This window comes from Notothenia rossii (assembly GCF_949606895.1).
Source record: "Notothenia rossii genome assembly, chromosome: 3".
Lineage (NCBI taxonomy): Eukaryota > Metazoa > Chordata > Actinopteri > Perciformes > Nototheniidae > Notothenia > Notothenia rossii.
Genome location: NC_136901.1, coordinates 11,980,259 through 12,005,559, shown reverse-complemented (window position 1 = coordinate 12,005,559; position 25,301 = coordinate 11,980,259). Strand labels below are relative to the sequence as shown.

At 42.7% G+C, this 25,301-nt stretch overlaps 1 long non-coding RNA gene across 1 annotated transcript in view; it reads left to right on the top strand.

Moving 5' to 3' along the window:
- The first annotated feature begins 208 nt into the window (after window positions 1-208).
- The window catches only part of LOC307033483, a 94,449-nt gene continuing 69,356 nt past the window's right edge, over window positions 209-25,301 (top strand). The window contains exon 1 of the long non-coding RNA XR_013806516.1: window positions 209-292. This is a non-coding gene — a long non-coding RNA (uncharacterized lncRNA). The remainder of the gene's footprint in view (window positions 293-25,301) is intronic.

The window sequence follows — 25,301 nt, the reverse complement described above, 5'->3', positions numbered from 1 at the left end:
ACTATTCCTTGGACTGCTTTGATTTATGTCTGTGCACCTCACCCCGTACCCAACCTCGTCGGCTCCTGCAGGGACACTTTAATCGAATGGGAATTGAAAACAAACTCGCGAGGCAGGCAATGTGTTTGGCCATGTTTATTTATACATCTCACTTTTCTTTTTTTTCTTCTTCTAAACTCAAATTGTTTTGCTGATCCTTTTCAGGGATGGGAGGGACGACTATGTCACAGAGAAAGCCACAAGACTGCTATTTACCGGTGTCCACCTGTGTGAGGACGTAAACAGTCTGCAGGTAGGATCTTTATGCCAAGCCTATTAAAGTCTGATTTTTAACGGGGCCCTATTATGCTAATTTTCAGGTAACATATGTGTATTGTGTGCCTCTACTGTGACATGTGTCCATACTTTAACTTTAAAAAAGGTCTTTATTCTCTCTTTTCACCCTCTGTCTGAAACCAGAACCCAGTCTGCACTGATTGGTTAGCTGGCCTGCTGTTCTGATTGGTCTACTGCTTAGAGATGTCCCGCCCCTTAGCCTATCATATACAATGGGTAGAAGTGCTAGCTAATAGAAGCGCACCTGTTACGTAGTGATGTCACTATGTCGTGGAAGAAAACAAAATGGAGGGAACTTTGGGATTTTAGTGTTTGCAGACCATTTACATGCACAAAAACCTAAATAACACACTACAGAAAATGGAAAAGCCCTCTTTAAAGATGCCAACTTTTCATATTAAAATGTCAATAATTATGGATATGGCAATATAAATATATTTCCCCCAACCCCCAACATTATGCAAAACAACAACAAATAGAAATAGATGACCTGAATCTATAAAGGAAGATATTATACCGAAAGATTAGTAAAAGACTGTATAAGCAAATAGAGATGTCAAATGAATGTATTCTTCTTTTTTTTGCGCTCCATGTCAAACATTGAAAATGTAATTGCCTCTGATGGTGTTTACCTGCATTGAGCAGGTTAAGTGTTACCTCAGCGTCGGTGCTGCAGTTTGTAGCAGTTGGCATAATGAATGCAAAGCTGCATAATGTGCTGGTGGAGCACAAACAGAGAGGCAGGTCTGCCCCTGACACCGCCTCTAACAACTCATCATTACCTTTCTTCTCTGCATGCTAACCAGTCCCACTGCAACGCTCAGTAGCCGGGCACCGTGAGGAAAAAGAGAGAAAAATATATTTTGTAATGAATACCATTTACGACATAATTAGTTTTATGCAAACTAGCAAAAGATGAAAGCAAAAATCTTTATAAATTATGAATCATGTTATAACTTATCGGGGGTGCTTATCATGGAGTTAACGCACCTCCCTGTTAATTAAAAATGTTCACACAGAGTGAAAGGAGGGAGAGAGTTTGCCGGCAGACTCATCAGGTAGCTCCTTTGTTCCTGCTGCTCACTCTGTCAGATCAGGAGAAACAATAAGAGGGGAAGGGAAACAAACACTGACAGGTGTAGGGACATCATTGGCCCGAAATCAGCCTGACAGAAGACCTGATTTCTAGGTAGAAACCACTCTCATTTCCCCCTTCCTGAGTCTACATTCTTCCAAACGTTTGCCCATTGACTAGAGACATCTCTCCGGGGCCCCTGATGGTCCCTGGCTCGGCGCGAGGATGCCCAGGCGCTACAGCAACGCTCATAAAAACTCAATTCATCAAGACGAGCGTAATTTGCTCCGAACGGAAAGAGCCACAAAAGGGGGCGAGCTTGTCAGCGAGACAGGTGGCTGGAGATCTCGCTCTGATACTGAGCGATATGAATAATAGATTCTGCTAAATGTACGCCAGGACCCGGGCTGTAAACACAGCTGCCTCCTTTCCCTTCCAAAAGAACAGCTTGGCTGGATGAGAAGCCCGAGCTCTGCCTCCACCTGAGGACTGGGGGGGGGGGAGGGTGGGGGGGGGGGGGGGTGGGGGGGGGGGGGGGGGGGGGGCGATTAACTAATCAAATGCACGGGCTAAATAGGAGGCAAGGAGAGAAAGAGGAGACAGACAAAGGGAGGGGGGAGAGGTGCAAGTCACAAGGTTTACCCTCAGCTAAAGCACGGAGCTACACAAAGGATGTTAAATTAGTGGGAAATTGTTGTCAATCCAAACAGTTAAAGGAGGAGCAGGGCCATTACTGAGCACAATCCCTCCATTTAAACAATCCTATACTTTCATATTCAGTGTAAAAGCATCTCCTGTTTTGATACATTAAGTAATAATCAAGCACAAATATATATCATTTGTGATTGAATGACTCTCTGCAGGTTATGATCCCCTATCGCTTTAGAATGAAACCTTTAACAGAGCAAAGAAAGCACGAAAAAAAAAAGGACAGATCCTGTTCCGGTGTCACATACACTGACTAAAATACTAAAAGTACGAGACATGAAATGAAAAATAGATTATTAGACTATTTAGTAAATAGCATTCAATATCACCTACATACTATAGGTTCTAGACTCAACTATTAGCTTTAATTGAGTCTTCGCCCACCAATACCTATAAACATGTCCGTATCCGCACTCTTTTCAGACTACACTCATCCCTTAGGCTAAAGTTGTGTGTTGCCTTTCTTATATCTTATTAAAGCCAAATATTCTAAGCAACTAAGTGGACTCAGCAAACAAAAGAGCTAGCAGGGAACACATAATGAAGACTACTTATTAAAGCCATATACTAGATTAAGCTAAAGATGTATGTTTTAATATTCCAAAAGGAAGCTCCACTCATGCTCCACCCTCTCTAGCGAAAGTAATACGGCTAGTTTATCCAAATGAGACAGCATTTTGAGTCTCTCCATTTCCCACTCCACATGATTTAGGAGTGGATATCCTACATGTGGACACATAAAGCCACGCTCTTGGCACTTTACAAGGTCATTTTCTGAGACCTGTTCTCTCAACATTTGTGTCCCCCTGTCTTTTTTTGTTACAAAGTCGAAAGCTATAAATAATGCAGAGGCTGTGAATGGTGTTGGTTTTGGCAGAGACTCTGCGAGCTGCAGTTTCTAAAGTCACACGTCGCGGGGAACATCGTAGCGCTTTACTCACCGATGTGTTTACTCATGAATTATCACGTGCGTCTCGCCCGTTGACTCACAATGGACTACACTACACTGATGTAATATTCCTACACCCACCACCCACTCTCCGACACTTTATCCACGGCTGCTCCTCTGCACATTTGATGACTCCCCTGATGAAATTTAGGAGGATTTTGCCCAGCCGAAGGTAATTAATTCTTCAATTAAAATGTTGTTAAACATTTTTAATGAGTAATTGGCACTGGGGAATCGGATACAAAACTATGTTTAACCAGAGACACACAGACAACACGGATGTTTCAAAGTTCTGCAAATCTGTTCATTGACCCACTTCTTTTCTCCCTGAGTATTGCACAACGCAGACATATAAATAAAAAATCAAATGTGAAGCGTCTCCTGGCACAGAGGATGTGTCCTTCATCTCAGGTGACTTCATTTGGCTGCCGCGCGGTTTTTTCTACTTGCTCTAATTAGGGCACGAGACGGCACACAACAACCTGAGATACAGAGTCTCAGTGAAATGTGACATCACAGCGCAGGAAACACTCTCCACTTAACCTGATTCCACTGCAGTGTGACAGAGACAAGGGCAGAGGAACGCTTCCTTTACCACCGGAGGACATGAACAGGTTTTATTCAGTGGACAATTTAGTTTAATAAGTTAGTCATAGACAAAAAGATTCTTAACTTACAAATGTATTAACTTTGAACGGATAGTTATAGTCACTTATATTAAGTTTCAACTGTATATTTTCAAAAATGAATAAACGCCTGGACATTTACTGCTAGAATATACCTGATGTTATATTGAGACATACAAAAGTTTAAGCAACAGTTTGTTTATAAAGCGCCATTTTAAACTCATTCAACTCGGAATTTACCGTAACTGAGCGTCAACAAAAAAAGTTTGAACCTTCTTGACTTCAATTTCCCACCTAACTTGTGTGTAAGATGCATATTGGATAGCTTCCAAATTAATTTGTAGAAAACGTCATAAAGTACCATTGTGAGTAGAAAGCTTTACACCTTCAGCAGATAAATCTAAAAACAGACTTTTAATGTCAAACCCTGCAGAGTAAAGCTTATACATGCAAATAGATCATCAATAAGAAAGCACGATTTTCATGGGAGGGTGATTCAAAACGTAATTTAGTTCGAAAAATGCCGTAAGGCAAGTAGCAAAAGCCAAAATAAGCCATGTCAAATGTATTAGAGGACACCACTTTATTCTACAAACTGTTCAGCACTGAGCTTGGTGAGTGAGAAAGACAAACAACATAGTTCACAATAAATCATTTGCTTCAATTTCTCATTTTACAACCTCCCCGTCAGTTTGCTCCCAATATTCCACGGTTTAAAGACCATCTGTAGCCTATTTTATTATCATTTTAAAATGTCATTAATAAATGATAAAACATAAAACAATGACTCCCTATGTGAATATACGGCATCCTCTCCCCAACTAATGTGTTACAGGTTGACATGATTTGGCACATTGTGTTAAATTAGACTCAAATTGTCTCTTTAATCAACAAATCTGCAGCCCTCTTCGGCTCGCTGTGTCTGCTTCCCATCATGTGAAGGAATTCCTCTTCCTCTTCCTCGGGAGGAAGTGGGAGAGCGTGTTGATGCGTACTCACGAGCCGCAACGTTGGCTAATCATGAAGCTAGTTCAGGGAGCCTCAGTTCATTACAGCTCTGCACTCGGTAGGTTCCTGGCATTGTTCTCTCAATTAGAGACTTGTAAATGTGTTGCTTGCTTAATCACCCAAAAACTGGCCCCTAGGACTTCCCCTTAATGCAACCCCATTAAGAGGGGCCATCAAAACAAAAGATCTGCCTCTAATGGCAATAATCCCTCACTTCTGTCAGGCCCGAGCCAAACTTTGTGTCTTAAATGAGCGATGATGGATGAGAGCAGGCCTCTGTGTCAAAGAGCTTTATTACTGGTGATGGATTCACGCCGCACACCAAACCTCTAACCGGGGCCCGTCAGATCGGCCCATCCCGAGTGTGTCTCACTTAACCCGATTCTCTGGAAGTCAGATGGCCGCTCGTGGCACTGAGGGGAAGCGGAGGGAGAAATGAGGGCTTCTCCAAACAAGCTCATTAGTACAATTAGCGCTGGTTTCCTGCCGATGGACCCCCCGGTGCTCTGCTGAAGTTTGACTACACGCAGTGGTGACTCGGACTGAGAGACACATGGACAGGAAGGGGATATGTCTGAAAGACGTGATCCTAAATCAGGCGCTGCAACAGAAGATTTGTTGTGAATTGAAACAGTTAGTTTGGGTACATTTGGGTTGATTTATTGCGATTTGGCTTTGAGGTTTTGCAGAGTAGAACCCTTTCTATTGGACGTTACAGCTGAATGCGTCAATCATGTCGTAGTGTTTAATGTGACTTCTGAAAAGTGACTTTTTCACCTTAGGCGCTTTCACACCGGAGTACTTTTCTCCGTACTTTTCCCGTTTAGTTCTGACAGTTCCTGGGATTTAGCGTTCACACCAAAAAGAGAGCTTAGTTCATGAGAACTTTTACCCCCGTTTTAGTCCCTGCTAGAGAGGTGGGACTTTCCTGGGGAGAAAAAAGTTCCAATTTGGCTGATTGGCTGGGCGGATTGCAAACCATGCCCCGTAAAACTCGGAAAAGTCGCCATTGTATTTGCTCGCATTAGCATTATTAGCATTAGCCCCGCGCACCAACGGAGAGAGAATAACTTATGGCAACACAAAAAAAAACATTGGAGCGGTGGAGTGATGAGGAAGTGTCGGCGCTCTGGCGATTTACTCGGAATGCTTCAAGGACTTCCGGCCGAGGACTTCGGGCGGCAGTATACGCCGTAAAGTTGTTTGCGACGTCCAAGAAACCCAAAGCAGAAGATGAAAAAGTGACGTCAGCGTAATCTTCCCTCTGGGAACTTATTCCGGTGTGAACGCGATCGGCTCTTAGTTCCTTGGGGGTACTCACTGCTGGGAACTAAGTATGGCAAAGTACTTGGTGTGAAAGTGGCTCTTGTCACTTAATCTTAGTGTAAGTAAAGCACTATATTTTCGTTTTCTCGTACCCTTCCGTAACATTCCCTCTTATTTCCTGCTTTTACAAGCAGATGCCTTTTTTCTGCACATTTGAACTCTTGCAGTTCTTCTTAGTGCCTCAAAATCGTGTTTTTTACAAAAGCTATTTGAAGAAATATTGTATTTTGTCCAACCATGGTGATAATTATAATAATCGTAAAGAGATCATGGCGTTTTTCTTTTTTCTGCGCTTTTGTGTGTTCTCCATGACCTTTGACCTTCTTCCAATCATATCCATGTAGGAGCTTCTTCTGTGTTTGCCCTTTATGTTCTTAGAGTTTCTGTTTGAGAGCATCTCTTAGGGGAATACAATCTACTATGTAAATGTTGTCCATCCATGAGAGCTATGCTAAATAAAGCCTCTGCAGCCATTAGGTGCGGCACAAAGACACATAAACCCTCTAACGTCGTATTCTTCTTAATTATATATGGAAGACATTATATTCCCCAGACAGCCCGGTATATTTAAAGAAACCAGAGTCCTTCAAACACTTCTCCTCACAGGGATCTCATACTTAACAGGAGATCTGCTCTTAAGGGAGCCTCCTTTGGGTACCATGCTGGAAGGAGCCAATCACAAGCGACTTCCACGCTACGCTGCGCCAACACCGCCCCTACACTCATTACATATATTTGAAGAAGAACGCTTGCAGATGTAAGTCTGAGCAGAGACAGGGTTTCCATGTTCAACATTTAAGGCAGCAGCAGCAGATACATTTAATTAACAACATCCTGTCAAAAGGATCATTGAACGCATCATATTGTTTCTTGTGCCCAAGATGCCACTAGCCAAAAGAAGAGCATACAAGCACACAAAGACAAATGGAATAGGGGTCTTTAATTTGCAAAACGCTTCAGTCCAAGAATAAGTTCTGAAGGATTCACACCCACTTGTTTCAGTTTTCAAATCAACGGTAGAACTCAGCAGTTTAAAACGGATCAAATAAATGAGACTTTCTGTAACAGAAAGTGAAAGTGTAGAGCAGCTGCTTCTCCCCCCTTCACCTTCTCATCCGTAGAGAGTTCAAACACAAACTTTTTGCAGGAAGACAGACACCGCAGGAAAGGTATGAAAACACTCTCCTTGCAGCAGGAAGTGCCTCCTCACCTCAGACTGTAATTAAAGGCGTTGCAGAGCGCCGCTTTCAGCCGCATTAGCGTTTCCAGTGACAGGTAATAAAGCACATCAGTTAATTGCAAATGAATGCACACACCCCCGTTCCATTAGGCATAAATAATTTGGCCACTTGGGTATGTGCCTCCCAAATTACTTATTCTTTTTGTGTCTCAAATTACCTATTCTTTCTGATGTTGCCTGTAGTTGATTAGCGCGCTGCGTGCGACTAGCCATTGGCTTTTTTTCCGATTTTTTTTTCCATTTTTCATAAGGTGAAGAAGTGCTCATGTGGCGCCGTGGACTCGGAGTTGTTTTTGTTTTGTTTGTGCACATGAACAGGGCCAGGCCACTTTGATTACTGGAACACATCATGATTTATGCAGTTATTCCCAACTTTAGCGTTTCTTGGTGTGATTCTGCGCGGGCTTCTCTTCTCACACCTTGTGTAGTCTTTGCTCGGGGATGAATATTAAATACTGTCGCAGTGGGCTTATTGCTTTGTTTTCATCTGGTACACTCATATAAAGTACACACTTTCACGTTCATGAAAGATTTATTTTCTTGCTTGGTCTAATATACAAACATTTCCAAGACAAAGGGATAGTGTTGTTGCTGATTGCGTGTGATCTTTGCGATCTCCAAGTGAAAGTGTATTCTTCTCTTCGTCTCATTAGAAGTTGTTTTCTGTCTCAGAGTGAACTGAAAGACCTGTAAATGTGGAGCAGGATGGCTCTCCTCATACATATCATCATGTAAATCCCCTATGACATAATCAATTTTTAATTTCAAACAGCCCTATTTTTGAAATTCATAGGAATTCTTCTAGTGTTTTCTTTTCTTACATGTACGAAAAATGACTTGATGTTTAATGAGTTTCATTTTCAGAACTGTCCTTTTCTGCAGGCAGCTTCCTGCACATTTCATCTTGCATTAAAGCTAAAGAAAATAGAATTTAGATTATTTTATCACTTGATTTCACAATGTGCAAATATCTTAAAGTGACCTGCAGGCATGGCAGGGGGATCTGAAGGCTGCATGTCAGCATTAAGCATGATGATTATTCAGAAATGTTACTATTAGCTGTCTCTTATAGTTTTATTTTTCATTTTGTGCAATCTTAACAGGAAGTTGGATCAGACAGTGCTCTAGTTTTTAAAGAGGGGTCCACATTGGCTTCTTCGTCGTCTGAAAGTTAAAGCCTTAAAGATGTTAATCTCTGTGTAGATTAACATTGATGTTTACTGGCATTAAACAAAACTAAATAGCATCTTTTTATTCAAAATTATCGGGAAAAGTGTAATTTTAATGCCGTCTAACAACAGGTTCTTGTTTAAAATAAACACATGTAGTTATTACCAAGAGGATATCAAATTACATTTTCAAGATATTCAGGGGAAAATAGCGCTTTTCATATTACATAGCAGCAGAAAAAGGTTAATTGTGTTCTTGCGTCATATGACATGGAAATTAGAGATGTTATCAATTACACTTTGTGTGAAATCTGTCCAATCTGGTCAGTTCGCTACACCTTGTTTTTGTCGGAGCAGGTGTCAAATACTTTGTTTTAACAGTTTTAATCCATTTAAATGTTGAACTCAATTCGCAACAGTCAAAGAGTATCTTACGGTGAGCCGAGAATGTTTAAAAAATCTGAAAAATGAATGAAATGTCATCATCGTAAAGCCTTCTCTGCAGATTTGAATTTAATTCCCCCTTAAAAATGCAGCGAGACATTCACCAGTCGAACTCCCAGAAGGAAGTGTGATGGTGACCAGACCCCCCCCACCACCCCCCCCGTCCTCTCTCTTGCCCCCCCGCCGAGCGAGCCCGCATGTCGTCCCCAGGTTGCGACAGTCCTAATTAAAATGTCCTTCCTCATTATCATCGATTGCCCCGCGCATTTTTGGAAAACAACTGCAGCGCCGAGCTCTGGCAGCGGCGGGAAACGGCGGCCAAATGAAGACATGTGACACCGGTCTTTAGCCCCGTCAGATGGTCCCGGTCCGACATGAGAGCGAGAAAAAGTGGGGCAGCAGCCGAGCCTCCCCAGTGGACGCTGGACCACAGCTCACACACACACACACTTATACAGGACCGCAGATGGCCGGTGCCCCATTCCAGGGTTCATCAGCCACAAGAAGAAGAATAACACACACTAGAAAAACAAACTTGCAGCCATTATTTCTATGATTTATTCATTAACAAGTGTGTGTTGTGAAGAAAGTTTCTCATTTATACAATCTGTGACAATATTTTCTAAGAGATTCAACTTGATGCAGAAGCAATCTGATAAAATACCCTCAATTATTAATGATGTTGAACTGCTCCGTCTAAATAAGAGTTTTCTTTTTTAAACTAATTATTCTACACAGTTTAAATGTTCGGATTTAAACCAGGGCTTGTTCTAGTGTTTTTTTTACACATTTGGTCTACATTCTAGATTTGTGATATACAGAGTGTGGTCTCTGGTTTCTTCATTCATACGAAAACCAGAAAACAATCAAACAGGACGGCTTTTAAACCAAAACAACAATTTAAAAGTAGCTTAATGCTCCATATAGTTTGATGCTAATACGATACGAGCGACCATTTTCAAATGAAAGTCACCCGAACCTTTTTTACACAAAATCGTGCAGCTTTAATGCTTGTGGCCTGTAATTGACCTAAAGTCATACTTTTAGTGTATGTAAAGACAGGGAAATGGCTCAGCACTGCAACATGTTGCCATCAATCATTCATCAGCCAATGTGGGCACTGAAACACCAATAAATGATTCATGGAAACATATTGCCTTCCATGAAACCTTCATTTTCCTAATTTTAGACTTTATTTCTAGGACTTAGCATGTCTTATAGGGAGGCGAATAACTCACCTACTGCCCCCTCGAAATGCCACGATGCGTTTTTTCTAATCAGGGTTGACTTGTTGACGGACAGATGGACGTACGAATGGACAGGCGGACAGACACACAGGCATGTCAGAGAGGCACGCTGCCGGCTGGCGAGGCAGGGAGAGGGAGCATCTGCCGGCGGGTTTGAGGAGCGGCCATGGCTTCTGTGAATCAGGAGCTCCCCTGAGGCCGGTGGCGGGCCAAGAAGGGACCGCGGCGGTGCCAACGGGTCAGGGGAATCACAAATGGTTCAAAGATATCATCACCTAAAAGGGTCGGGAACATCTAAGCATTCTAACAAGCAGAAACACCTGCGTAGGATGTTTACCCTTAAAGCACCTCCTTCGTCAAATACTTTAATTTAAAGACCCATCACCTGTCAATCATCTTCCTTTGTTACTCTGGAGTAGTTTGAGTTTTGTGGCTAATGCTTCACCTTGTTGTTGTTCCTTATATATTTAAAACAAATGGGTTTTAAAACTTTATAAGAACACATTGAAAGCATATTTGCATGTTGCTTTATATAAGGGCTAGTTTACCCAAAACAGAAACAAAAAAGTTATGCAGTAGTCTTATTTGTAAAGAGTTCTTTTTATAAATCCATTCACAAAGCGAACTGACCTTTAGTGGTATCTAGCCAGTGACAATTAGGTATACCACTCTTTTTCTTTTGAAGATTTATAGAAACTGTAAAAGGCCAGTAAGGTATAAAATGTATTTTATTTGAACAATCTGCAAAGTAAGAAACATGTATTGGTTGTCACGGTACACGGGTCATGAGCAAAAAGGTCGGGAAGCATGTAGTCATAGGAACTACTGTAGGAGAGAGCCACAAAACAGTTCCAAAACAGTGAATTGTGTTATTCTTGGAGAATAACACATATTTATTACTTCCCCCTTCACTCGGGAGAGCTACAAACAATTCAAAAGTCTTTAAAGGCAACAGTCACAAGTCCGAATTTCTAAAAACTTGATTCCCAGAGCTCTCTGGAGTGCTTCTCCTCCCCCCTGCTGGTTATCTACGGAGAGCCACAGAAACCAGGGTGGGGGGGGGGGGTGGGCTTACCAAACACAGCCGCGGCCCATTTGACCACAGGGGAGGCCTGTCAATGGCCCAGATAGTTCTGGTAATTTCTCAGCGTTGACTCTACTGCCACTGCTGCTGCTGTGTTTTTACATATTCAGAGGGGGAATCAAATATGGGGGGGACTCCCTTTGTTCTGGTGTGTGTGTGTGTGTGTGTGTGTGTGTGTGTGTGTGTGTGTGTGTGTGTGTGTGTGTGTGTGTGTGTGTGTGTGTGTGTGTGTGTGTGTGTGTGTGTGTGTGTGTGTGTGTGTGTGTGTGTGTGTGTGTGTGAGTGTGAGTGTGTGTGTGTGTGTGTGTGCAGGATCGCCGGGGCAGGGGCCGCGTTCTCCTCCGCGAATACGCCTTGAAGTCGACAAGGTATATTTGAAATACTGAGGAGTGAGGAAAAGAGAAGTAAACAGGATTAGCGTTATCAGCTACACTTGCGAGGGAATGCACACACGAACACGCACATACTGTATATACTTAAAGGATGCATACACTCACACACGGATTTGCAAATGAAACATGAATAAGTAAAGCGATAAAGCATTCTCGGGGAAAGCTTGCCTCAGTGAGAGAAATATTACTCTTCTTGGACCATGTTGGCAAATAAGTGTTTTTCTTAATCTAAGTCGTGGAGCATGATTCTGAATGGAATGATAATTGACCTGAATGCTCCTCTTTTGTGAAGGCGATGACAGCGACTCATGGCTCATAACGGCATGAAAGCGCAGGAGGCGAATATGAGGGAGGCGGCGATGCTTCAGTTGCAACCAAACAGGCGATCAGTTCAAATAAAAAAAAGCGCGCTCGCCACTCGAAACGTCGAGAACATCAGCGTGTGTGCAATTCCCCCCGCGGCGCGCTGAAGAATGAACATGATTTTCTGAAAACTTGTGTCTGCGTGTTTTCTGAATATCACATATCAGAAGGGCCGTTATTTTGATAACCCCCCTCCATTACCGTCACCGTCATCTACTTCCTCTGCGCCCCTCCCCCCCCCACAACACAAGCGGGCGGATGGTGCTAATTTCGAAAACATCATCTCCTCCACGCCGAGTTCAGGAAGTTGATTTATAGACGGTGCTCGCCGAGTTAATTGCAGTGCGCGACACCAATCAGTCTTTGGGGAGATCTTTCTAAGGCGAGCAGGGATTAAATCGACACCCAGCGCAAACAAACAAACAAACAAACATATTCATATCTCCCGTATTTATTTATCAATGTTTTAGATTGCGGCCTGCCTCCGAGATTGCCCCCTTTTTTCCCTTGCACGAGATTCAATAAGTTGACTGAAAACATTGTCAGCACCGGGGTGTCGCTTTATATACAGGCTGCCAACAAATCTGTCTTTTGGAAAATGGATATGTATGTGTTAAGCACGCCCAAGTGATGCACCCCCACCCCCCACACCTCCCAGCAACCCCTCCCTTGTTGGAGTTGCTCCTCCACAAAATGATCATCGTTGTGTTCGGGAGCATTCATCTTGATTATAGAGACAGAAATGCTTTGATAATGATCTGCGGGAGACGGTCGTCAGAAGTTTGTCAAAAAGCACTAAATGTCAAATCCCCGGCGGTGGTATCTAACTATCTGGTTGTGTGACACAGGCTGTCACGCACACACACACACACACACACACTCACACGAACCTCCCCACCCGGACTTGGCCAATGAGACGTATGCCTCTTATTGCCTCCCATGCCTCCTCACTGTATTGCACTGAGAGAGATGGAGTGGAGAGCATGCAGCTGCAGACCAACAGCAGCAGTGTGTGTGAGAGTGTGTGTGTGTGTGTGTGTGTGAGGTCGGCTGGCAGTACACGTATGTTCAGGGACACAAAAACACTGCGGGAAAATGGAAACAGGATTCGGCGCATTTGTTGCAAAGCTGTCAAGGATTGTTTGTGTACTAAGTGGTTCCGTTTGGTAAATGTGTTTCTGTCAGAATTTAAGAAATGTTTAAAAGGGCTTCAAAAACAATCAATCATTTTGTGATTGATTTTGAGCGCTCGGAATTGTTTCTTTAAATATTTGGCAGTCAACATAGAAGGTGAAGCGGTGGGGTTGTTTTAACTTTCGAAGTCTTTGAAGTAAGAAGGCGAGATTGCTGCAACAACTTCCAAGAGGCCAAGGGTTAGGGTTAGGGTTAGGGTTAGGGTGAATACAGTTTAGGGTGATAAAACGAGTTCTTTTGTGCAGTTTTTTACTTAAAATGCATATGGTGGCCTTCTATGTGTGAGTGAGTGACTACACTGTATATGCATGAGCACTGGATTGTGTATTTGCAGCTCTAAATGAACTGTCAGCTTTCAAAACGATTCCACTATGTGACCCGACACAATAAACAGGATTTAGCTCAATATTCAGCAACACAGGCTTTTATTTTTTTGCCAAGTCAGATCACAAGAACGCTAAGAAAAGAGACACATTTCCCCCCCCGTCAAATACTGATTGAAGTTCATTTGAAAGAATACACATTCACACATTCATATAAAAAGAACAGTACATACCATTTATTTAACTGTACAGTCTACAATCTTTTCATTCTACAGTATATTTTACCATCAAACGCTTACATAGTCCACTTTGTCCTGCTTTTTTCTTGCATCTTTAAGTGTAGTTTATTGGATGTAGCATTGTAGGAGGAGCCTTGGACTTAAGATTGTCATTGCCAACAACCTTAGTGTAGCTTTGGTCCATGTAGCACTAAAACCTTTGAATCTCGACTGTACTTTTTAGCAGATTTCAGGAAGTTTACCAGTTGTTTACAATAGCTGATTTTGTTGTCTGTCAGTTTCTTACAAACAATACGTCAGCTGAGTGTCCCACCGCCCCTCGTGGCGGTTTTGTTTCCGTATATGGCCAGAGTGACAGTCTCCCGGCATCCCAGGGAGCAGCCAAACATCTTGAGCGGTACAAACGTGGACCGACCCTCCCTTTGGCTGACGTCCAAACTCCGTCTCGCGTCTTCTGGGAGAACAAGAGGAGAAATGGAACAACTGGTTTTAATGAAACAATTACAAGACACTAATTATTATGTTAATGTTTTGCTACTATCATCAGCCACCGCTAACAGCCTCCTGCACCTAGAGGTTCACAGCCTGCCATGTGTGTGTGTTTATGTGTGTGTGTGTGTGTGTGTGTGTTTTCTTTTCAGCTAGGTGGTAAGATGGACGTTTTGTGTGTGCGGCAGAGATGTGTTGAAATGTAAAAAGGGGCCACAAAGCGCCGGCTGTTGTCATTGAATGTCAGGTACATTAATTCCCATAATGCTCAGCGCAAATAAATTAGCAGCAGGGTTGCCAGTGATTCAAAGCCATCAGTTTTAGGTATGTGTGTGTGTGGGAGGAAGGGAGATGAAGGGGGGGGAGCGGCTCAGGAGACAGGCCTGGAGGCGAGAACACACACATGAAGAACACAACACACACACACACACAGGCAAACAAACACATGCATCACGCAGACGCATGGATACACACATGTAAACACATGCATCACAGGGCCGCTCTGCCTCCACACACACACACACACACACACACACACACACACACACACACACACACACACACACACACACACACACACACACACACACACACACACACACACACACACACACACACACACACACACACACACACACACACACACACTCATGATAAGCAGCATTGCATTGTGGAGGCCATTGTTAATGCAGCAGCAGTTGTACATGTGTTGTGCATTAAAGGATCATTCCACCTTCCTGCGGCTTGTGGAAGCACCAGGTACGACGTTCTGTCAATACAAACAAAAACAGACGCTACTGAAGATAAATGACTCTCGCTAAATGAGATTTTTGTAGGTAGTGACAAGAAAAAGTGAATTTTCCTTTTCTATGACGATCATGGAGGGACATAATGTGACACTTTCACATATTGTTACGTACAACAGAGTATGTTAAGGCTTTTTTTTTGCTATTATTATATTTGTTTATCTGGTTGCAAACGTTTAGATATATACTTTGTAAGACTTAATCTTCATGAGTACTCAAAGTCAATAGTCGTAATTAAGTGGTGATAAAAACGGAGTAAATATGTTCTGTTTAGTAATAAAGTAGTCGAGTAAAAAAACATTAACAGCCAGTAACCAGAGTTTTTTGGGGGTATGACACGTATTCAGCTTTCACAATTCTGTTTACCTCTTATATGTTGTTGTGGCGGAAATCTACCCGGAAAATTATCTTTCAACCCGAGCATTATTATACATAAGCTACCTGCCGGGCTAGTATGACATTTTGTTTTAAAATTCTGGGTGATTTGACCCCTCAAGTTGACACTCTTTTGCTTCTAAATTGGTATGGTGTTTGTTGCAGAGGCTGCCAGGTTTTTTTACTCACTTGCTAGTATTTGATGGTGTTGTGTGTTTCTTTCCATTATGGTAGTTTGTTGTTCATGTTTCTTTCTCTCAGTGGGAGTACCTGGCTGAATGATGGCTCCATGAAAGCAGTAACAATGTCCCAGACTGCCTGCCATAAGTCAGTGAAAGAGGTGATTCATGAACAGTGGGCACTAGGTCTTGGCTCGGCATCTTTGATTGAAACCTGTTTAGCAACAACTGCTAATTTCATTACATGGTGTCAGCACACACTGCGCGGCTCCTAAAGGGCCCGCTTTGAACTCTCAGGCCCCGAACAATGACACGGGGCAGTCAAGGGGGCCTGATGTGAGTGTGACGGGTCGGCGGTGGGAGGAAAAACAAAAACCTCCCGAAGAAAAAAAAAAAAACCACGGAGGTTTTTCATAATGCTGAAGTCTGTCAAATATTTTGATATGTCCCACACACCATGGTGCAGCTCCTCCTGGGCGTTTTGCCTTTCAGCAGGGAAACAATTGACTTTCTTCACGATCAAGTCGTTGCCCTCCCCGCCTTCAGGCAAAACCTTTCATGAGGAGCCATGACTTTCGTTGCAGCTGTTCCTCTGGGGTTCTTCCCATGGACACCGGGGATAAAAACTCTTTGAGGAAGCCACTTCAGTTGAGCGGCCTTGCAGGTTTCTCTTCTTTCTCTTTTTTTTTTTCGCTCATCCAAAACTTGGCTCACAAGATACTTTTTGACTGGGTTTGATCTTTTCTTCTCTGTCAGTGATGATGGTTAACTTGTGCAATAACTAGTTCAGCCATTTAAAATCTGGCTGCGCTGCAAAAAATGAAGCTCTTTGGTCACTCATTCACCATTTTAACCAGGTTTTCTTAAACCCAGATTAGAAAATGAATAGATATTTTCAGTGCCTCAAGTTTTTTTTATATATATAATTAATACTGGAAATTAATGACTTGGTTGGATGGATATTTTTTGCAGTGGGTGAAACTTTTTACAGCATGTGAACATCTTTTCTAGCAGAGAAAGACTTCCATAACATGCACCATGAAGGTAACTTTGTAAAGTTCACTGCGGATAGAGAAGGCATATGAATATTCATGAAAAATTACCCGAGCTCACTGTGCCTGATAGCGGGCCCTTTTTCTGCCGCGGTATTAGGCCTGTAAAAGAGATGAAAGGCTTGCGAACCATCCCCACTTCCTTGGCCTTATACTGGGACACAATGGCCAACCAGCCGCTCAATTAGTCTGCCATCTTAGACTGACTGTTTGACAGGTCTAGCTAATTGTTAATCCCGCCATAACTGTTGCTCGGAGTAATTAATCATGTAACAAAAGGGCTCTCAGTGAGGCAACCTCACCAGTGCGGATGTGTGTCAAACCAAGGAGCCGAGAGGAGAAACGCTGCTGTAAAGGTTGTCCAATTTACAGCTGAGGTTCATCAACAAATATTTAATCTTCATTTGCAGCACCTTTGCGAACGTCACTTGTTTTTTTTCCCCGGGCATAAACAAGTGCGTGAGATCTCCTGGCTTATGTAAATGCGTCTCCGTGTGAGCCCCACCGGAGCGGGTTCCAGGGGTCAAGCACCATTCATCATGAGATGGAGTGTCATTTTCTCCACTTCATACGCAGGCAGCTGCTTAAGAGGACGAAGAGAAAAGAAGGTATTCTTTGAGGGGGAAAGAAAAGACAGAGCCAAGCACAATCCCGGCTTCAGAGGGGAGATGGCGGGGAGGTGGAGGCTGAATAGGAACACAAGGTGCCACTGTGTCAGGATTCAAATGTGAGCACAACCGGTGATGTCATTCACCTCCCCAACCCCACCTCGAGTCATGAGACAAACCGCATTCCTTGAAACGGGAAATAGACACAAAGGGCCACCGTGTTTTGCAGTTTTGCAATACTGACTCATGTCGTTGTGACCCAGAAGTGTTCTTTTTTTCCCTCGGTGTGTCCAAACGATGATTAATATCTGCTTTCTATCTCTGTGCCTGATAGTCGCAGCGGCAAACAAGAGCACCTCTTGTTCGGATGAAAAAGGAATTCTAGGCTCCCAGGCTATGGGCTCTCATAAAGGCCAAATTGGATAATTTGAGGGAAAATGGACAGAGGTCATATCTCATCTCCATCTTTTTTTCTTCTTTGATTTAATGACGGTCACGCAAGGCAGTTGTTGTCTATTGAGAGCTTGTAGACCTTTTTGGGCTGCCAAGAATTTTGTTACGTGTTTTAGCTACTTCACAATAAAAGATCAAACTACTGCAACAAAAGAAGAATGAGAAGTCAAGCGTCATAATCACCCCTTGAAATTCTTCCAAAATGTCAAACAAACACTACCAAAAATCCTTGTCCCTCTGCGAGTAATAATCAGCAATGCAACACAAGCAGCCCCACATGACCAGAGCTGTGTAATTGTTACGCCAAGAAGAAGAAAAACCTGATGATTTGAGGAACAAAACAAAAAGTCTCCTGAGAGCCACTGGCTGTCCCGCCAGTCGACCCACCTCCACCACCACTGCGCAGGACCAAAGCACAATGCAACACAAAAACCTGCAGACAATAAACAGAAACAGTAGGAACCCTTCCCTAATTTGACTTGCTCCACAGGTGGTCACCAGCTGCTTGCAAACAGGTTACTGTGGGCCCCAACGGAGGAGAGGGGATTTTCATTTTAAGTGGAACAATAGGCAACCGTTCAGGTCCCAAAACCATGGGGTTGTTTCTTTCTTTTATTTTTTTTTTATTTGGCAGTGCCCGGAGGTAGGTTGCAGCTCCACGGCAGCAGACAGTGAGGTCTTTTGTCTCCTCGTCTGTGCACCAGGATGGGGGCTATCAGAAATTCCCCCTGTCTTAGTTCACATGATTCAATGAGAGCCCTGTGTGTCAGTCTGAGGGCTGTTCTTTTTCTGTCTATTCATGTCATACACCGGAGGGGAAGACCCGGCTACGCTCATGGCTGGAGGCCTGCTTTTACTCATCCAACAAGAAAACAAACTCAGAATTCATTTAGCTCATAATTACATTCCTCCTCATACTGAATGGTGCTTCAGTCAAGTCAGAATGTATGAAATAAGTGATGGTCATCTTCTTAAACTCCTTGAAATCCTATAAGTTAGCCACCAAACCTTTGCAAATCTCTCATCAACCACTATAGCAACTATCGAGGTTCCAGGGAAACAAATACAAACGTTGTTCTTGAAGCCCTGTTGAAGATTTGGAGGAAGGCACATGGTCGGATTTGAGTCACTAATAAAAAAGATGTCCTGCAGGCAAAGGGGCTTTTTCAAAATGGTGTTGACCACACTTTGTACACGGAAACCCACACTGCTCTCCTGAGGCAGCAACACCTGACCGCCCCAAAACAGGAAATCACTTACCAAAACTAATTGTTGAAATCCGATTCAAAGATACAAACATCTCTTTCAAAGGAAATGGGACAGTCTCCATAAATATAGAGAATCATATATAAATATTTCCAAGTAAAGATTTCTCAAAGATAAGTAAGAAAGTAGGAAATAATCAAAGACTCCAAGACATTAAACTCTATGTGTGACCATTGGGATTGCTACACCATCTCTGGCACATGGACTACAATGAACAACAATTTTTTTTATGCAAATGGTGTGTGATATTGTCCAAAATTACAGGGAGAATTGTGGAATTTGTCTTTGAAATAGCCTTGGAAAGGAACTGTTTTTCCTGGCAGTGGGAAAAAACGGTATTTGCTGGCACACGTGTGTTCATTGGACTCCTCTATTGTCCATTCTGCTTGGTTTAGAAAATAGTTTCTGTCTAGTAAAACCACCCATCTTCCAAAAGTGGATTCAACCATAAGTGAAATAGAAAGAATGACTTAATCTTATTCTAGGGAACTTCATTTGTCTGTAACACTCCCACAAGAACAACTTAATTGACTGTTTGTTACCTTGGAACCAAATCTTGTATAAAAACCGTAAAAGATGGGAAACATTAGGTGGGAGTTTACTTGCATTTGATTTGCCAGTTGGGCGGCCATTATAAATTATCACAGCTGGTTTACGGTAACACAAAATATTTAATATTTCTGCTCTGAAGCATAATTTCATACACAAATAGCATTAATTCAGTCTAAAATATTTGGTATCCTGACTGGAAATGTGAGCTAATGAAGAGAAAGTCAAATCAAATTTGAATAATAACAGTACTTAAACTAAATGTAAAGGAATTATGTATATTCTTGTTCCCTGTAACCACATCAATTCTACCAGGGATTAATTCTTGTATTTTTAATTTATTTCTTTATTGGTGTTGTCCCTCGGGGTCACCTTAAACATCAGTCAGAGCCTCAACTTCTCCTCCTTCTCTGCACTAAAATAAAACTTTCATCCCCCTCGTCATCGCATCCCGAACTTGCCCCCGCGTCCCTTCATTTAGATTCACACAGCTGATGTTTGTTGTGAACAGGCGCTGTCAGAGAGGATAAAGAAAGGTTACCTGGTGGCTGAGAGCGAGACGCTTTACACCAGCAGATTTATCCACACTGATGTTTTGATGTCACCACCGTCTCCTCCAGGCACTTTGCTGTTGTAACGAACCAAACCCCAATCAAATCTTTGAAGTAGTCATGTATGCATAAGCGCCGTCTACCTTAATGCTAAATAATTAGCAAGCGAGCACACGGCTCACTGGGATTGCTACCTCAGGGCTAAACTTGCTTTCCCTGCTTTGATCATTACGTTAATTAAATCTGGCTCCCTTGACAGGTCGGGGGCTAAAAAACAGGTAGGTGTCATAGGCACCTCGGCGGAGACAGAAGCACCTGGTGTGTGTGAGCGCTCCAGCTGTCAGTGGCGATGCCTTAAGAGTCAGACGGCGGTGGCGTTAATTCGAACCGATGTCCCAAAAGGGGAGGGGAACAACTCAATTGAAAGACACCCCGATTCTCCGGTCTGGAGGCGGGCGAGGCTGCAGCTTTTGCGGCAGCTTTGGCCAGAGGAGGAAAGAAGTCATGTTGTCAGACCTCAGTGTCAGCTCGCGTCATAACCAGCGCCTGAGGGACAAATTAGAAGTGTGTTTCGAGAGATGTGTCAAAAGTGTTCTCGGTCCACATCACAACAGAGGAATCGTGCGAAGAGGGACCTAAACCAAAGTCAAATGCCAAGGGCAGCCAGAGCAGCCACTCACCTATGGTTTATTTAAATCAAAATGGCTCGAAACTATGAATAATTACTTAAATGTGCATTCATGTGTAGTTATTTAATGTCATTACTCATGTTTGACATGTACAGGAAGTCAGGATAAGACTGTAAACACCTCGTAGAAAAAGAAGCTTACTGTTGTGTCACTAATTATGGTTAGTACATCAAAGGCTAAAGGTCGCAGGGTGTAGGCTCAACGGAGTGTTCTTTAACCCGACCATGAATGCCATTTTTGTTGAATACAAAAAGGCACATTCATGATATTACTAAATATTTAAATGGAGCCAAACCCGCCACCACTAAAGTAACCCCTAACCAGAACAAATTATTGGGTTTTGTTTTGGTTAAAGTTGCAAAATGTAATGTTTTCTAGATCAAGATCTGAATTTGAATCGCATAAGATCTCATCTGGAACATGGAAATCTAACTCAACTGAAGGATCCACTGTGCTCCAGTTGCAGGTGCATCAGTCCAATATTAGTATAATATTTCTGGGAAAAAGCTTAAAGGAAACAATCCTTTAAAAAAATAAAAGTGTTTATCTTTCCCTAACTCAGGCTGGAAGTGGGAGTTTCCTGCACAGAAGCTGACACGGGGCAGAAAAGTCTCCCTGTCCGCTGTGAAAACAGGGCAAATGTCATTAATCTAATACGAAATCATCTACATTGTGTTTGTTGGATCAGTTCGAATTCAAACAAACGACTTTCTGCCTGAGCCCCAGCGGCCTTTCCTCCACATCCTCATCCAGCGGCCCCACACCACACAGTGTTCAGTAGTAATTAGTGTCTTCAATATGTTTAACCATCCCACATACCTGTTTAATCAAACCCTTTTCTGGGCATGTATTCAACCTTCAAAGGCAGCGTTTGAAAAGGACTCGGGAAAACACAAAAGCGAGTCGTCTGTGAAGCTCCTTTTGATCTAGATCATTAACGTTTTGGAATCAGAAGTTGACATAAGGCCCGGTTTTGTTGCCGCACTCCTGGATCCGTTTCTGTGCGGTGGAAGTTGAAGATGTTTGGAAAATTGCTCCGATTATAGTGTTCATGTGCCATTTGATACCGGTTCCAAGAACAAGGGGAGCTGCAGCCAAACCAGACTACACCAATAAGAGCTGGCGGAACTGGCCGTCCTTTCATAGACCACATGGTCTCTTTACCGAGTGGACACATTTTATTATCATGGAAATTGACTTTGTAATTTCGGTGTGAACGGCCCCACCCTGCTCCGTTTACAATAGAGATATCTCAACACAATTAAGAGTATCAAGAAACAGTAGTTTACTAAAAAGCACAAAGGAACTGAACTCATATCATATTTAAATGAAATGCTGCTGTTTCTCTGTTTTACCTTCCTGTCTCTAAGTAGAACAGCTCATTACGGCTTGGATGAAACCTTCCCTATACTGACACAACTTTAAACCTGCTTGCCATCAACATACATTAACTCAAAGGTTTGGCCGTATTCATCAAAGTCCATCGTTGAAAAGTTATCGCATTGAGCGAGGTTCAAAGCCAGCTGATGGGAGTTCTTCATCGCTCTCCAACAGGAACATCAAATGACGACACAATACGTTCTTGGACTTGACAAAGACACGTACTGGGCCTTCCTCACTGAAGCTCTCTCCATCTTCAAACCTTTTTTTAAACACGAGCACGTCCTCGTCCAACCTCTTTGAGACCGATCCTCTGCATCAAAACCCAGGAAAAAGGCGCATCATCATCACATCAACTGACTCTCCTGTCTATTTCTGTCTTCCTCCAACAGCCTTGAAGCTCCGACGCCTGCGCCCACAGGCAGCGTTTCTGAAAAATCACAAGAAATTCATTTCCTCCCTGGATGGAAAATAACAAAGGCATTCCTCATGACAGGCCCTTCTTCCTGTCATCTGCGGTCCACAAGTCAACTGATCTATTATTAGAAACCCCGTCCTCTTTGTTTCTTTATCACAACCAGACTCTCATCAGGTGATTTGATTAACAAATGACAGATGGGCAGGAAGTCTGTGAGGAGTTTAGGCAAAGGTAAAAACAAAGAGTGTTCTATTTGGGACGGGAAATGCAGAAGTGTTCACCATTTACTATTCAGTTTCATTACTCTCTGTAGCGGATCTATGACCTAGTTCAGAGTAATTAGGTTCACACTTTTAGTAAACAAGGATATTTTTCCTGGTGAGCTCTCGATATCTTGGCGCAGAGCCTCAGCGGGGATTATCTTCGATCTTAAGGAGATACCTATCTGCTTGTTGATATTTCTGCTTTAATAACATCTCTCTATCCCATCGGGAAAGCGCACAGAGAGCTCGTCGTACTAAGATATTCATGACACTTCCTAGTGTCTTCATTGTCTGTCGTACTGTACATCTCTTGGCTTTGTGTGATGGAGCAGGTGCTGTGTTCCGTTCATTTTGTATCTCTGCTGCCACATCCTAACCCTCTTAATCATATCCTCCCTTTCACTTTTCAAAGTTTCTCCTGGTACACGGAGGTTATTTATGGAGATGGTTAAGACCAAATACAACAAATACATAATTCTCAGTCACCTCTAGTGGCGCCGATTGTGTGGTGGAGCTCAGGAGCTTGGAATGGTTGTATTTATTTTGCAGATAGTAGTTCCAGCAACCACACTGTTGTGTTTTTTCAATCTTACAAAGAAGCTTGAACAATATTTCTGGAAAAACATTGCTGTTGAACTTATTTTGAATACTGTCACCACTACAAATCCCTTTCACCTCAATGTTATAACGATGGAAGCTGACATTTTGGAGTTATATCTTGGAACTGTATAAAAAATCTATTTTTATCAATTTAAATTAAATCCAGCCCAGTATTCACATATATACGTTCAAGTCAATTAGAACGTGGGCAATATATGCATGTAGGTAAGTCTGGTGTGTCATATCTCAGAAATGAACGAAAATGATTATTTTATAGTTGGGTAAATCGCCCTTTCAACCAATCAAATTACAGCACATGATGCTGTAATGGGCTGCGTAGTGTCAACAAGATGTAAAAAAACAAAACATAGGTTCAGTTGTATCCAAATAGATATTAACCAAGCTGTTCTAATTTAAAAATGAACTACAAACTCAATCTAATACAATAATCCTGTACACTTTTTAAGGCGATGACCAAAAGATGTGGACAGTATGCATTCAGATTGATTTGTCGTCTAATGGTAGATATACTATTCCCTCACATGACAAAGTGTGTGCTGCGAGTAGCTACAGCCATCCGTCACCCATCAGCAAGCGTGTGCAAACTCTCCGGCAGACAGACGAGCTCGGCCCATCACAACAGTCCATCGTACACTAATATCTCGGGGCATCAGAAGCAGAACTAACAAGTTAAGCCCAAACATTGGGGTTTGCATGGCAGTGGGGGAGTTTATCAGTGTGTGTGTATGTGAAGGGGGGGCATGCATACATCAAACAGAGACGGTCGGTCAATATTAGGGTATGGAGAATCAACACGCTCTTTTAAAGGAGAGGCTTATGTTCAAACATCACAGTGCCGGTTGCAGGGCCTGTGCATTTCCCGAGGCCTGGATCGCCATTTCTCATTTGTTGCATTAGCGGGAAAGACGGCGTACAAATAACATTTCCCTGAGCAAGGGAAGGTATCTTTGCATACAAAACAAGGCTGTGTGTAATTTTCAACGGGGCGAGAAGGGGAAATGAAAGGGCACGAGGGGAGGGATAAATATGCACCTCCATCACTCGGGGAAACACATTTAGGACATTAGCATTTTTGAAATAGTGCATTTAAAGAGCCAAACTGTTTCCTGATAAGAGAATGAGCACTGTGGGGGTTAGAGGTGGGATTTAGACATGGAGAAGGTGGAATTTGCCACATAATGTGATTATCTGGATGGTTTCCATTTACCTCTTTGAGTATGACTTTACCTGCAGGCGCTTTTCTTTCCTTGCGTGTACAGAAAAGCTTCAATTGGAGCATTTTTCCCTCTTTATCTCACCTGAACTGAAAGTTTGCATGGACATTTATGTATGAAGTGAGTCTCATTAGGTGTAACATTTGGCAGCACGCACAGCAGCTTGTGCCATTCAGCGTCGAGGAGCAGGATAACATGTCTCCAGTTATTTCTGCATCAAAACAGACTACTTTTACTCACACTTCATTTTTAGAAGCCCATTTGAGCTTTTATTGGCCATTCTCCGTAAGCGTAAACACACAAACAGCAATTCCTCTTCAAAATATTAGAGTCTGTGCTGATTGCCGCCACCTGCGTTATCACACAGGCGACGAAGCAGATGTAGGAGAACGACTTTGTGTAGAAAGCACAGCTGAGACGTGGCGTCAAATCTGGCAAAGTGCTGTAAGAATCTGTTTGATCTGCAGCACAGAGGAGAATTCAGCACTGACGACGAATGTCTGCCAGCTGAAGGAAAAAAAAACATCCAGACCCACCTACAACCACTGCATGTGGCCTGGCCACAAAGTAGTACACTGCTGGTCAAATATAGTCCAGGAACTAGAGAGTATTTTTGGTGACGGGTGTGATGTGAACCTTCTGTTCTCAGTTTCCTGTATAGGAAG